Below are 13,947 nucleotides of genomic sequence, written 5' to 3' on the forward strand. Positions count from 1 at the left end.
CTATTATCTAACATAACTCGTGCAAGGGAATCCAAAGATTTTTCTTGGGCAGCTATTGCTTTAGTGGCAGATTTAGAAATAATCCCCAGGGTTTTAGGTAAATTTCTGATCATATATTCACTCATGGCAGTACCTACCCAAGGAAAAAAATAATTTTTCCAAATCCAGTAGCTTCGCTGGGGTTGATCCCACCAGGCATTGAACACCCTTGACAGTGTGTGCAACTAGTTTCACATTTTAGTCTCCGAAGCAGATTCAAAGCTGATGCCCAGTACTGAGTTTCTGATTGATCATATAATGAAGTAGGTGTAAGCAATAATCCAATTGCGTAATGACCTTTGATTTAAACAGTGTGTTCCCATAGGTCTTTCTGCCAAGAACAAGTGAAAATATACCCTAAGGGAGCACAAATCATGGAATCATTACGATGAAATCAACTAAACCAAGGATTTGATTGGTTCTGCAAGGAGTTCTAGATGCTTAGCACAAGGAATTAGGGCAGGAATGGAAGAGATATTGGTAATTAAATGTACTAAGAATTTCTAGATTCGCGTACGGAATGAGGCTTCTGAGGGCAAAACAACCAGTCAGAAAAATTTACCCCTTTTGCAATAGATTGGGAGATGCAGATAAAAGTGCTAACTTTCCAACAAAGAAAAGGAGAAAATAAGGTAAGAAGCAACAGCGATTAAAAGATGTAGAGGCCTGGTCTGGCCATCTGTGGAAAGCTGTGTGTCTCAGATGTCGGCTGCTTCTCTTCCTAGTCAATTGGATTTGGAGGTCCCCAGCGTTTGCACAGGACCACATGTCAGGTGGAGCCTTCTTTAGCTGTGAGCTGTACCTCCGAGGTTAAATGCCTTTTAGTTCTGCAGCAATGTCAGTGGTTAGGAGCACTTGTTAAGGCCTTTTCCAATGAGGCTTGAGGGCTGCCTTCCTCTGATGATGCTTCCAGAATATCCACTCACCAGGCTCTAGACTGTGGTCAACAGGATCCTTTCAAGTGGAATCCAAGAAAGCTTCCTTATCTGTTGATGATGTTGAGTATGAGACATTAGGGAATTACAGTAGCTGGTTATCAGCATGAGACTAGAATCTAGTATCTTCTACAAATGTGCAAACATAACTTTTTTCTCCACAAGTACCCTCAATTTTTTCCCAAAGGTAATCACAGTAGAATGAATTTGTCTTTATAAAAAATTTGGCCTGATTAAATGAAAATAAGAATACTCACTAAGAGTTCCTGGATTTTAGAGGGATCAGATAGGGAGAAAAATAAATGTTTCATCTTTATTCACAACGGTGTATCTTACCAAATTGTTTTTTTGATTTTGCTTTTTTGTTTTTTTTTAAAGATTGGCACCTGAGCTAACATCAGTTGCCAATCTTCTTTTTCTTCTTCTTCTCCTCGAAGGCCCGCAGTACATAGTTGTATATTCTAGTTGTAGGTCTTTCTGGATGTGCTATGTGGGACGCCGCCTCAGCGTGGCCTGATGAGCAGTGCCATGTCCGCTCCCAGGATCCGAACCAGTGAAACCCTGGGCCACTGAAGCAGAGAGAGTGAACTTAACCACTCAGCCACGGGGCTGGCCCCCCAAATTGTTGATAGCTTAAGAGAAAAGGTTTCTTTAAATCTGGAGAAACAAAACATTACAGCATCCTCCTCAGTTCATGGAGTTCCATATAATTAATATTTGTTCCTAATCTTTTGTTAGCAGTTTTATGAAGCCATCACTCTCTCCATTGTAGTTCTGTAATTTCTTACTCAGTTCAGCTTTATGAACTAAAGGTTTATTAGAAACCTGTACTCTACAGTAAGCATCAGAGTCCTTTCCATGAATTTCTCTGAAGATGAAACATATTTGCAAAAGCATCAGAGTAAAACAATAGCTGTAAATGTTGAAAGACTTAAAGTGACGTGGATAAAGATCTGGTTACAAGGCAATTGACAAGGAAATTTGGTTATTTCTGTGACATACAACGTTTTAAGATAATGACTAGTATTATGACTGATAACATTATGCCAAGACATATCAGATTTCTAGGAATTTCATGTAATTTTTAGAACATTTATATTAATAACATATTTACATACAAGGATGTCTATAAAGGAGGTTAGAATGCTTCCCATGCAATTTAACATACCAAATAAACCTAATTCGTTTAATATTTTTCTAAGAAGAGAGAATAAATTCTTCCTAGGGGCCCTCTGGAAACTCTCAAAGTTACTTTCAGGTGAAAAAAAAAGACTTTATTTAGGATTTAAATTTTTGGTATGTTTGTTAAAAATATCAAAAAGTTTAAAACTCTTGGTCAAATAGGATCATAGGTCACTGCTAAACAATGCTTAGTTATCCATTTAACCAAAGTGACAACAACAGAAGATATTAAAGGCAAACATAGAGAGTTAAACAGTTTTTAAAAACCCTTACTTGTCTTAGTAGAGAGACCTTAGGTGTTCTTTTGTTTTTGTTTTTGTGTGAGGAAGGTTGGCCATGAGCTAACATGTGTTGCCAACTTTCCTATTTTTTTTTTTTTTTGCTTGAGGAAGAAGGTCCCTGAGCCAACATCTGTGCCAACTCTTCTCCACTCTGTATATGGGATGCCACAACAGAAAGCTTGATGAGCGGTGTGCAGGTCTGCACCTGGGATCCGAACCTGTGACCCCCAGGCTGCCAAAGTGGACCGTGTGAACCCAACCACTATTCTACCGAGCCGCTCCCTGAGACCTCAGGTTTTTGAACATAGGAAATTATTTTGACAAAACATAGAATCCCTGCCTTTCAGGTGGACTTACTCAGAAGTAAAGAAAAAACTTTCATAATCTCTTTATCAAGAGCAGACTAAAAGTCCAAGAAAACTATCTCTTTAAGAGAGAGAAAACCAAATTCTAATTTTGCATCAGCTTACTCTTGGTATTAAAACTCATTTACTTAGTTAAATTCATTTCAATTTTGCCAACTTGACCATGCCCCAAACTCTTTTCTCAGGGTTCCTCTTCCATAAAACTTCTATAATTTTCTTACTTTCAGAATTTGTTCTTTCTTCTTTCTCATAACCAATTTTACTTTAGGACCAATTTACTTGCTAAACAAAAAAAATCTCCATTCCTTACACTGAGAACATCCTTTCCTCATAGCATAAAAATTTTTTTTCATGTGGCAAAAGACACGTTTACTAAAAGACATCTGATTCCATTTAAAATGGCTCCCCTATAGTCAATTTTGACACCAGGATGACACCAAAGGTTGGACCACAATCTAGAGCTGCTGACTCATGGTGTGGTTTTATTAATTGGCATGCAGCTGCTGGCTCTTTAAATTATCACAACATATTTAGTTAGGTTAATTCTTCTTCCCTCCTCCCCTCATTTCTCTCAATTATTCATCCATTCATATATATCTCCTTTTCATGATTTTCTAGACATTTTAAATTTGAATTCCTCTGATGCAAGAGGTATTTAGGAGAGTGTTTCTTAATTCTCAATACTCATGACTTTTTCGGGTGTGTTTTTATCATATATTTTTAAAATTTTATTGCCCTATACTCAGGGAATTTGGTTTGTAGCTCTCCACATTTTGTAATTTATTGAGGTTTTCTGCAGAGCCAAATATATGATCAACTTTTATAAAGATTCTGAGGGCAAAATAAAATAATGTTTGTTTTTCACTAGCAGGACACTGAATTCTGTGAACGTACTAAATCAAGCTTGTCGATTGTCATATTCAGATTCTCTATGTCACTTATTTTTGTTTTCCTAGGTACGTAAACTTCAGAAGTAGGTATATTAAAGTATTTCACTATGGTGTGTAAGTGTGCTTTAAATTAAGTCCTTGTATTTTTAGTAGGTTTTTTTTTTCATGTTTCTTGTAACTATACTGTTTGAAATCTCAAAATTTATAACTGTTATATTTGCTTCAAACTGTACCTTTTACCATAGTATAATGACTCTCATAACTCTGATTAATGCTTTTTAAAAATTTTATTGAGGTCGTAACAGTTTCATAGCATTATGGTCAGAAAAGATACTTGACATGATTTCAGTCTTCTTAAATGTATTGAGGCTTGTCTTGTTTCCCAATATATGGTCTATCCTTGAGAATGCTCCATGTACACTTGAGAAGGACGTGTATTCTTCTGTTTTTGGATGGAGTGTTCTATATATGTCCATTAAGTCCATCTAGTTTAGTTTTTCACTTAAATCCACTATTTCCTTCTTGACTTTCTGGCTGGATGGTCTATCCACTGAGGTAAGTGGGGTGTTAAGGTCCCCAGCTATTATTGTGTTGTTGTTAATATCTTCTTTTAGGTTTGCTAATAGTTGCTTTATGTACTTTGGTGCTCCTGCGTTGGGTCCACATATGTTTATAAGTGTTATGTCTTCTTGGGGGGAGTGTCCCTTTTATCGTTATATACTGCCCTTCTTTGTCTCTTATTATCTGTTTTATCTTGAAGTCTGCTTTGTGTGATATAAGTATGGCAACACCTGCTTTCTTTTACTTGCCGTTAGCTTGGAGTATTGTCTTCCATCCCTTCACTCTGAGCCTGGGTTTGTCTTTAGAGCTGAAATGTGTTTCCTGGAGGCAGTGTATTGTTGGTTCTTGTTTTTTAACCCATCCAGCCACTCTGTGTTTTTTGATTGGAGAATTCAATCTATTTATATTTAGAGTGATTATTGATATATGAGGACTCAATATTGCCATTTTGTCACTGGTTTTCTGATTGTTCTGTATTTCATTTGTTTCTCATCCCGTGTATTTCTGACTGCCAATTCAGTTTGGTGGTTCTCTATGATGGTTTTCTCAGTATTCTCTTTATTTATCATTTCTGTCTCTGTTCTGATTTTTAGTTTAGTAGTTACCATTAGGTTTGTATAAAAGATCTTGTAGATGGGACAGTCCATTTTCTGATAGCTCTTATTTCCTTAGTCTACGTAGGTTCCATCCCTTTCTTCTTCACTAAGTTGTCACAACTTATTCTGTTTTGAGTTGTGAGTTTGTGATTAAAATGAAGTGATTATAGTTATTTTTGATACTTTCCTTCCCTTTATCTTTAATGTTAAAATTGTTTGCTAACCTGCTCTGTCCTCCATAATATCAGCTCTGTTTCTTAAGGACTCCAGATTTTTCTTTATCTCATTTATTGTGTTCTTCATCACCAACACTTCTGTTTGGTTTTTTATAGTTTGGGTCTCTTTTGTGATATCTGGTGGAGACCCCCTTCTCTGGCAACTGGCCGAGCTGGTGCACCAGGTAGGAGGAGAGAAGGGGTGCTTTCTTTTGTAGGGGGCACTCCCACTCTGCACTCGCTCTCTGCCCACCTGAGCTGCTTGGCTTGGTAGGGACACCCCCACAACTGCTTAGCTGCCTCAGTGTGGAGCATTACTATGGGCTGGGAGGAAACTCTGAGAGTGTAAGCATTCCTGCAGAGGGCTGCTTTTCCTCACTTCTCTCAGAGTTGTGCACTGGCTGCCATGCAAGGTCCTGTGCCCTAGATTGCTGCCATTGGGGAGAGAGAGGCGATCAACTTATCTCCTTCTACTGCCTCCTGGGGGATCCAGCACCCCCACCTTCAGACATAGGGCTGTGTGGATCTCTCAGACATCTGTTGTGTTGTGTGAATCTCCTCTGTTGGTTTATGAATATCTTTTCATTGTATCTGAGTGGGAGAGACTAAAGGAAGAGCTCACGCTGCCATGATGCTGATGTCACTCTCTGATTAGTGCTTTTGACTTTAAATTCCACTTAGTCTGATGTTAGTATCTCTACCTGCTTTCCTTCTGAGCATATCTGTTTGGTACCTTTCTCTATCCCTTTATTTTCTTTAAGTATGTCATTATTTTAATATAAACTACACATGCTGATTATTAAAAAATTAAAGAAATACAGGAAAGTATGACCAAAAAAGCAACAAATTACCATAAATTCTACTACCTAAAAATAACTGATGATAACATGTAGTTGACATCATTCCAGACAGCTCTCTATACATATATATAAAGAAGGATCTAGAGAAAGAGAACGAGAGAGGCAGGGAGACAGAGAGAGAAACACTAAAAGATATGAAGACAATTATATAAGGATGGTATCATTCTGTATGTGATATATTTTTTAAAATAAATACTGCATTTCATTTTAAATGAATTTAACAGAAACAAATGCCTAGATCAAACTACTTTAGATAATTGTTTCTTCTCTATAAGAGAAATAAGTTCCTAAAAGATGCCAGTAAATTTAAGGGAATTTAAGAAGTTGGAATTCTTGTGGGGTTTTTTTTTAATGTGAGTTTCCATATAGACAGGACTGATCAATTACTTGCTAGTATAGATAAGGGATTAACCCCTAGATATACCCTCTATTCTGCCCTCTCTTTCTTCTCAATTTTGATGCTTATATTTTTTAACTTTGTCAGAGTTTACATTTGCATTCTTCGAGCAAAATTATTTTGGATGTTTAATAGCATTCCTATATCTAAGTGGACTCTGTGCTCCCCACCAAGCCCATTTCTATGGCTTCAAAATGACAGGGCTCTTTATTTCAATTCATCCTTTAGTGAGCAAGATTTCATCATCAGGTAGATTTTTCAAAAGGGCTCATGGATGCTGTGTTTTCTGAGTCCTTTCATGTCTGGAAATGTGAGCTCTTGCCTTTATACTTAAGCTCCAGCCTGGCTGGGTAGAATCCACTTGGATCATACTCTCTTTTCCTTGTAGACGTGTCTCCTTTGTTCTGGCACTGATTGCTGCTGGAAGGATATCTGAAACCGACCTTATTTTTCTCCTTGTAAGTGCATTTCTTTTTGTCCTGAATGTGAAAAATACATATATTTTTTATTTTCTAAGTTTAATAGTTTAGCCAGAATGTGGCTGAGGGTTTACTGTTACAGACTTTTCCTACTAAATGGTACGTATTTTCAGTCTTGCAGATCTTTCTCTTTATCCTCATACTTACACGAGTTCACCTTTTAGATATAGATCTCTCATCCATTTGGAGTTTATTCTGGTGTATGGTACGAGGGATGAGTCCAGTGTTCTATCTTTCGAATGACTATCCAGGTGTTGTTTGGGGCATTTTGAATTTGAAGTGCTGATGGAGCACGCTGGTGAAGCTGTCTTCAGGGCCATTGTGAAACCAGGATTGGAGAGGGGCCAGGGCAGAGGCACAGATTTGAGAGTCATGGTGGGGATGTCCAAACAAGGAGACGAATGAGATTGACAGGTGTCAAAAATCCAGAAATAGAAAAATCAGACCCACCAAATCAATAAATAGTATTCAGTAAGAGTTTATCGGCCATATAAGAACAGTTTGCAAACTGAGAACTTTTAAATTCAAAGACTGATATGGAGCTGGGGGCATGACGTTACAGGATGGCTGATAAAGTGAAACTGAGGAAGTTGTTTAACCTTCACAAGGATTGCGGTGAGGGTTTACTGATGGCAAGGGATTAGTTAAAAGTGATTGTCTTCTATTATTTTTGGAATAAAAATTCCAAAGATGGAGAAATGACTTAAGTGTCTTTTAGGATTATCAAGCGTTTACAAGAAGTGGCCCAAGTTGTTTTGCTTGTTTTGCAAAATAAGCTAAATTAAGTTTCACTTATGTGGCTTAAATGGTTTTGTCTGTTCAAGGAATTTTCAAGTCCGGTCTCCATTTTGTATTTAACTTTAACAATTCCCTCCTTTTAGTCATTCTGTCAGCAAACTGAGAGTATGACCAACTAGTATAGTGCTCTCTTGGTTACCGCTGTTGAGGTAGTCAGGCTGAAGAATCACATATTTGCTCTTTCTGCTAGTTGAGTCGTCAAGGCGTCATGTAGTGACTGTTACCAATAGTTGCATTGTCATTACGGACAAGAGCAGTCAGATCATTGAATTCTTCTAGTTGTCTAATCCCGATGGATCTCGTTTGATGTGTGAGCGACTGCTGAAAGGCATTTAAAACCCTTGCGAGAATACAATACACAAGCGAGATTAATATGATGACTATAAGGAGAATTAACGACCAAGGATTGAAAAATTCCCCAGAGCAGAGATTCCGAGGATCCAAGATTTAACCAATTAAACAAATTATGTGGTTATAATCAGATTCAGGTTTTACCTTTCTAAGTCAATCTACATTGTTTTGGATAATGTGTAGTTGGGTTTCAGGTTTTTTTCTAAGTTATTTTCACAGGCACAACATGACGTATTAGCAATCACATATCCTTATGATTAGTTAGGACATGGATTACTTAGGATGACTTATCCTCATGATTAGTTAGGATGAACAGGAGGATGTTTTATTTCAGGAGGCAATGTTGTAAGTGAGCTTTCTCCTAAGTTAGGCCTCTATGTGATGCGAGCAATTAGGTAACTTAATAAGAGGCATTTCTATTGAGACAAAAGGAAAACAAAGGTTAATAGTTTGAGCAAATTATGAACTCAGTTTCTGAGTTTGGAGAACAGCCAGTTGAGAAAATTTCTAGATTTCAGTTAGAAGCATCTTTAAATGGTGGAATGAGGATGGTAGTTTCCATCTGATGGATTTTCCTGGTTTCCAGTAGACTGTCTTCGATAATGTCATCAGGTGTTCTGGTGAACTCTCTTGAGTGGCCCACACAGCAACAGGCATGAAGCTTGTCCATACACGGTCTGTTGTGGTGGTTTCCCTGAAGTTTACAAGTAGATGACAAAATATCAAAGACAATTAACAGGACTGGAATCTGATAACAAACACTGTGGTTTTCTATGGAAATATAGTTCTTTTTACTCATCTCATTTTTATCAAGGATAATTACAGAGAAACTAATTTGTTTGTAAAATAAGTCTAGTCTTACTAAACTTGGCTTGATTATTTACCAATTGCAGTAAGAATAGTGATTCTATGCACATTCTCAAATAGGACGATCCAGTTAAATCTTTGGTAATATTCAAGGGGCTTTGTTGGTTCCATAAAGTCAATCTTAATTCTTTAAAATTGTCTGGTAATAGGGAATCTCAGATTAGACATTTAAAAGTTTCTTTAGACTAACAAGCCAAGCTACGGACTTGTCCAGTTGTGTTCTGTCACAAGGACTACAGATTCTTATTGCACTTACGTAAATACACATATTGTCATGAAAAATAAGAATATTTAACAAGAGTTTTGGAATTCTGGAGGGATTAGGTAGGGAGAAAAAGGTAAATGCTTCAACTTTTGTTTACAAAAATATATTTTACCAAATTGCTGTGAGTTATAGCTAGTTTAGAAGAAAGGATGAAAAGGAGTACTTTAATTCTGGGAAACGTTAAATAACCAGTAATGTTTTAAACGAAGTCATAAAAGTTAGAGTAATCTTCATCAGTTCATTCATTCCCAAGTAATTCTTGTTTTGCTTGGTTTTGGGTTAGCAGTTTTATGAATCAGTTTTCCCTTAGAATTTCAGAAATTGTTATTTTTTTTTCTGAGGAAGATTAGCCCTGAGCTAACTGCTGCCAATCCTCCTCTTTTTGCTGAGGAAGACTAGCCCTGAGCTAACATCTGTGCCCATCTTCCTCTACTTTATATGTGGGATGCCCGCCACAGCATGGCTTGCCAAGTGATGCCATGTCCACACCCAGGATCTGAACCGGTGAACCCTGGGACACTGAAGCGGAGCATGCAAACTTAACTGCTGCACCACCGGGCCGGCCCCTAGAATCTTAGAAATTCTTACTCAGTTCAGTGTGATGATCTTAAAGTTATTAGAAACCTGTATTCTAGAGTACCTGTCAGGGCCATTTCCATGAATTTCTTTGAAGATGAAGCATTTATGCCTGTAGTTGATTGTAAATACTTTCAGGGAAGAATCAAGAGTAAAGCAATAAGTGTCTCTGAAGGGCAAAAGACTTAAAAGCAGTCATGGTTAAGGATCTGGGGAGAGTTTACTGAAAAAATGATGCAGTTGACCGGTACATTTGGTTATTTTTGTGATATACAATAGGTTAATAGTTAGAATTATGACTGATAATTATACTAGGACTTAACAGATCTTTAGGAATTCCATACATTTCTGAATTACATATATTAATAATATATACTCATATAGATACAATCTAAGAAGATTAAACATTACATTTTATTTGACACTGTTTCCCATGCAATTTAACATGTCAAATAAGCCTAAATAAGATAACATTTCTCTTTTTATAATGAGAGAGAACACATCTTTTTTTTTTGAGGAAGATTAGCCCTGAGCTAACATCTGCTGCCAATCTTCCTCTTTTTTTTTTTTTCGCTGAGGAAGACTGGCCCTGAGCTAACATCTGTGACCATCTTTCTCCACTTTATATGTGGGATGCCTACTACTGCATGGCTTGCCAAGCAGTGCCATGTCCCCACCTGGGATCCGAACCAGTGAACCCCGGGCTGCCGAAGTGGAACGTGTGCACTTAACTGCTGCACCACCGGAGCAGCCCCACACATCTTTTGAGCTCTTCCAAGAGCCCTCTGGGAAAACCTAAAGTTAGTTCAAGGTCAAAAAGACTTCAGAATTTGATTTCAGGAAGTTTGTCGAAAATGTCAAAAGATTTAAAACACTTTCTCAAATAGGAACAGGAGTCACTGTGAAACAATGCTTAATTATTCATTCAACCAAAGTGACTATTAAGAAATTTGAAAGGCAAATACAGAAAGTTACATAGTCATTAAAAAAAACCCTTAGGTCTTTTAGTATTAAAAAGGCAATTTTTCTAAACAATCAAAGATCTGATAAAGACAATGTGAAGCACAGGAAATATTTTCATGAGACACAGAATCGTTGTTTCCTAGGAAGATTACATTAAAGGTAAAGAAAAACCTTTTATAATCTTTTTACTAAGAGCAGACCAATAATCTAAGAAATTTTGTGATTTTTAACAGAAAGAAAATTAAACTCTAGTTTTGTATCAATACTTTATTGAGCTCATTTAAAAAAGCCTTATAAATAAATTTGTTCAATTTTAGCCAGGTTTGATCTCACAACATAAAATTTCTCTTCTGCAAACCTTCTGCTACTTTCTATATCCATTTAGGTTTTGTCTTATTCTCTCTTTTTTCCTATTCTGGAACAACTAGTTATTTTATTTTAGGACAAAATTATTCTCTTTTTTCCTTTAAAATACATTCTATATTCCTTGCATACTCTCCCATAAAAACATATTCCATTTTCTTCCCATACTTTGTATACGAAGTTGTTTCCCTTTACTTTTATTGTTTCTAGTAGTTTTATTTTTACATATTAATTATAAATTTTAATTATTAGTAATATTTACTTGCCAGTGAAAACTAGGAGGTAGGCATTTGTGGACTGCCTATCATACATTAGCATCCTGTAGTAGATTAGCAAATTTATAAATACATAATTATAAAAACATAATGTTTTAGAGACATATGTTTTTCACAGTATATTTTTTAAGGTGGCAAAAGACAAACTTATTAATAGATCCAAATATCTTTTGTCTTTCTGTAAAAAATTAGGGAGCAAGAAGTAGATAAACTTATGTTTAGCAAATAATGTCTTAGTATATTATCTTATTTTGAAATGATCTAGTCAATGGATATCCATTATTTAGTGAACTCGGTATAAACTTCTGTCTTATTTACATTTAAATTACTTGTTTTTAGCAATTATGCCTAGATTAGACATTAAACAGCTAACCATCATCTTAAATTATTTTTCTTTTTGACAAATTTTGTAACATAGAGATAGCGTGAGCTTATTTGACTGGTAAACCCAGGTAGAAAAAGTTATGTGTTTGCATTATATTTAAGGTTGACAATTCTGAAGATATGCCTGTTTTTATTAAATCAACCAACTTAGAGTAGCTTTTATTTGTCAGAGATTTTCCAGATCTTATGAACCTGAAAAATATTTGAGTTAGTTTCTATATTTCTGAGAGTTTTAGGAATACTTAATTCACATAAGCTTGTTTTTCTGTAAGCCAATTAGAGCTCTTTTAAAAAACATCACATATACGTGCTATACACAGATACATAGATATACATAAATATATAGATGAACAAAGGCAGAGATCCTATAGCTTTCATTTTAAAATTTTAGCCATGTCTTAGGTACAATAATACAAAACCTGAAAGAACAGCTGGATCCAAATAGTATTTCTGGTGGATAGACTAAGGTTACCTGCTCAGATGGACCAAGATTTTTACTAAAGATTTTTCATTTGCATCCTTTTTTATTTGCATTCTTTTAGAGAAGCTATCTTTGGAATCATTTTGTCTTTTAGGAGCTCCTGCACAACAATCAAAGAACGCATTCCACTGTCTCTGAGAGGTTTCGGATCCTCTCTCTTCAAGAGTGCCACTTAAGGTGAACTATCTTATCTAAGTTAAAGTTTCTCCAAAATGACCATTATCATTCCAAATTATCCAAAAGTTTAACCATTTCCCAAAAAGGCACAAAATCCTGGTTCATAGTGGCCATACATTTAGGAAGGAGGAATTTTCAAGGGAGGTAGAGAAAGAATTTTAGACCAGGTCGAACCCATCTTTGACTTTAGATTCCCTAAAACATCTTAACTATGAGGGGTTCTGTTTTCAACGGCTGTTCCAAAACAAATGGAATCACACATTTTGCCCTCTCTTGAACGGGATAGGGTGACTTAACCAGAAGCTTCAATACATAAAATATAAGCATGCACAATAAAGTCAGAGGGCTCAAAATGCAAAAAGAACAGAGCTCAAATCCAAGACAGACTTAACCTATGAACTCCATGGTTGGTGAGAAAGCAGTGAGCTCACAGGGCTCTGTAGGTACCGGCACCTTGATTTGGTCACCGGCCTCAGAGTTGTTGGGGCAGGGGATCTTCTTTAGATTCCACTTCTGACACCAGAAACTGACAAAAATCCAGAAATAGCAAAATTAAACTCACAAAATCAATAAGTAGTATTTAGTAAGAGTTTATTGTGTATATAAGAACAGTTCACGAACTGGAAGTTTTTAATTCAAAGACTGATATGGAACTCAGGGGATGAAGTTACAGGGTGGTTTGGAGTGCAAGCAACAGAGACCATTTGAACCATCTTAGGAAAATATTTATTACCTCATGCAAGCATTTAACCAAGAGATGGGAAGAGAGCAAATGGAAGCAGAATTAAGGATCCAAATGTTTCCAAGTTACTATTTCCATCTTTCATATCTGCTTCTCTGCAGGCTGGCTCTAATGTGATTTTCCCACACAACAGGGAACATGGCTGCCAACTTCTACAGGCTTCACATACACAGTTTCACCATGAAAGAAGCACTATGCTGGGGTGCCCAAGAGTGCTGTTTCTGGAGACAGACTGCCTGAATTCGAATCCTCGCTCTGGGCAAATTACTTACTCTTTCTGAACCTCAGATTCCTTATCTATAAAATGAGCTAATAATAGAGTCTACTTCATAAGACTGTTTTGTGAATTAAGGGAGATATACAACACAGCACTGGCATTTAGTTAGTGTTGATTGTTAATGCTGCTGTTATTATTATCATGATCATCATTGCTATTACGAAGCTGAGCCTCTTCCCCTGACTCTGACTTGGAGAACTTCAAGGGAGAAGTCTAATTGATCCAGCTTGGGTCATGTGCTCACTCCTGTGGTCAAGGGGATGGGGAACCATGATGGGTGGTCCCCACTGGAACTACATGGGTGGACGGATGTGGGATATAGGTACCTGAATGAAGAAAAGTCTGCCTCCAGGAGAAGGAAGTGTAATAAGGACCAACAGGAGCTTTCTACTCCAGGGAATGAAGTTAGCCCAGGAGAGAGGAAGGGATTGTTCTTCTGGAGTCTTCACTGTCTGTTCCTCTCATTTTGACACCTGCATACTTCCATTGCACTATAGATCCAACTGAAGTGAATTTGACATGGGGTTTTCCTAAAAGCAGCGATCTGGTGTCTGTGGAGGATACCGCAGGTTCTATCTGATGGCATACAAGCCACATGGAAGGGAGGAAGGACCCAGTTTGGCCAGCT

At 36.9% G+C, this 13,947-nt stretch overlaps 1 long non-coding RNA gene across 2 annotated transcripts; it reads left to right on the top strand.

The window, feature by feature from the left end:
• The first annotated feature begins 532 nt into the window (after positions 1 to 532).
• On the top strand, positions 533 to 13,360 carry LOC138915299 (uncharacterized). 2 transcript variants are annotated; one of them, XR_011421061.1, is made up of 3 exons: positions 533 to 671; positions 12,218 to 12,300; positions 13,176 to 13,360. It is a non-coding gene; the product is annotated as an uncharacterized lncRNA (long non-coding RNA). The 2 variants fall into 2 exon arrangements; XR_011421060.1 differs by having other exon boundaries at positions 13,144 to 13,255.
• Positions 13,361 to 13,947: the final 587 nt, after the last annotated feature.

The sequence above is a fragment of the Equus caballus genome, chromosome 8 (assembly GCF_041296265.1).
Source record: "Equus caballus isolate H_3958 breed thoroughbred chromosome 8, TB-T2T, whole genome shotgun sequence".
NCBI lineage: Eukaryota > Metazoa > Chordata > Mammalia > Perissodactyla > Equidae > Equus > Equus caballus.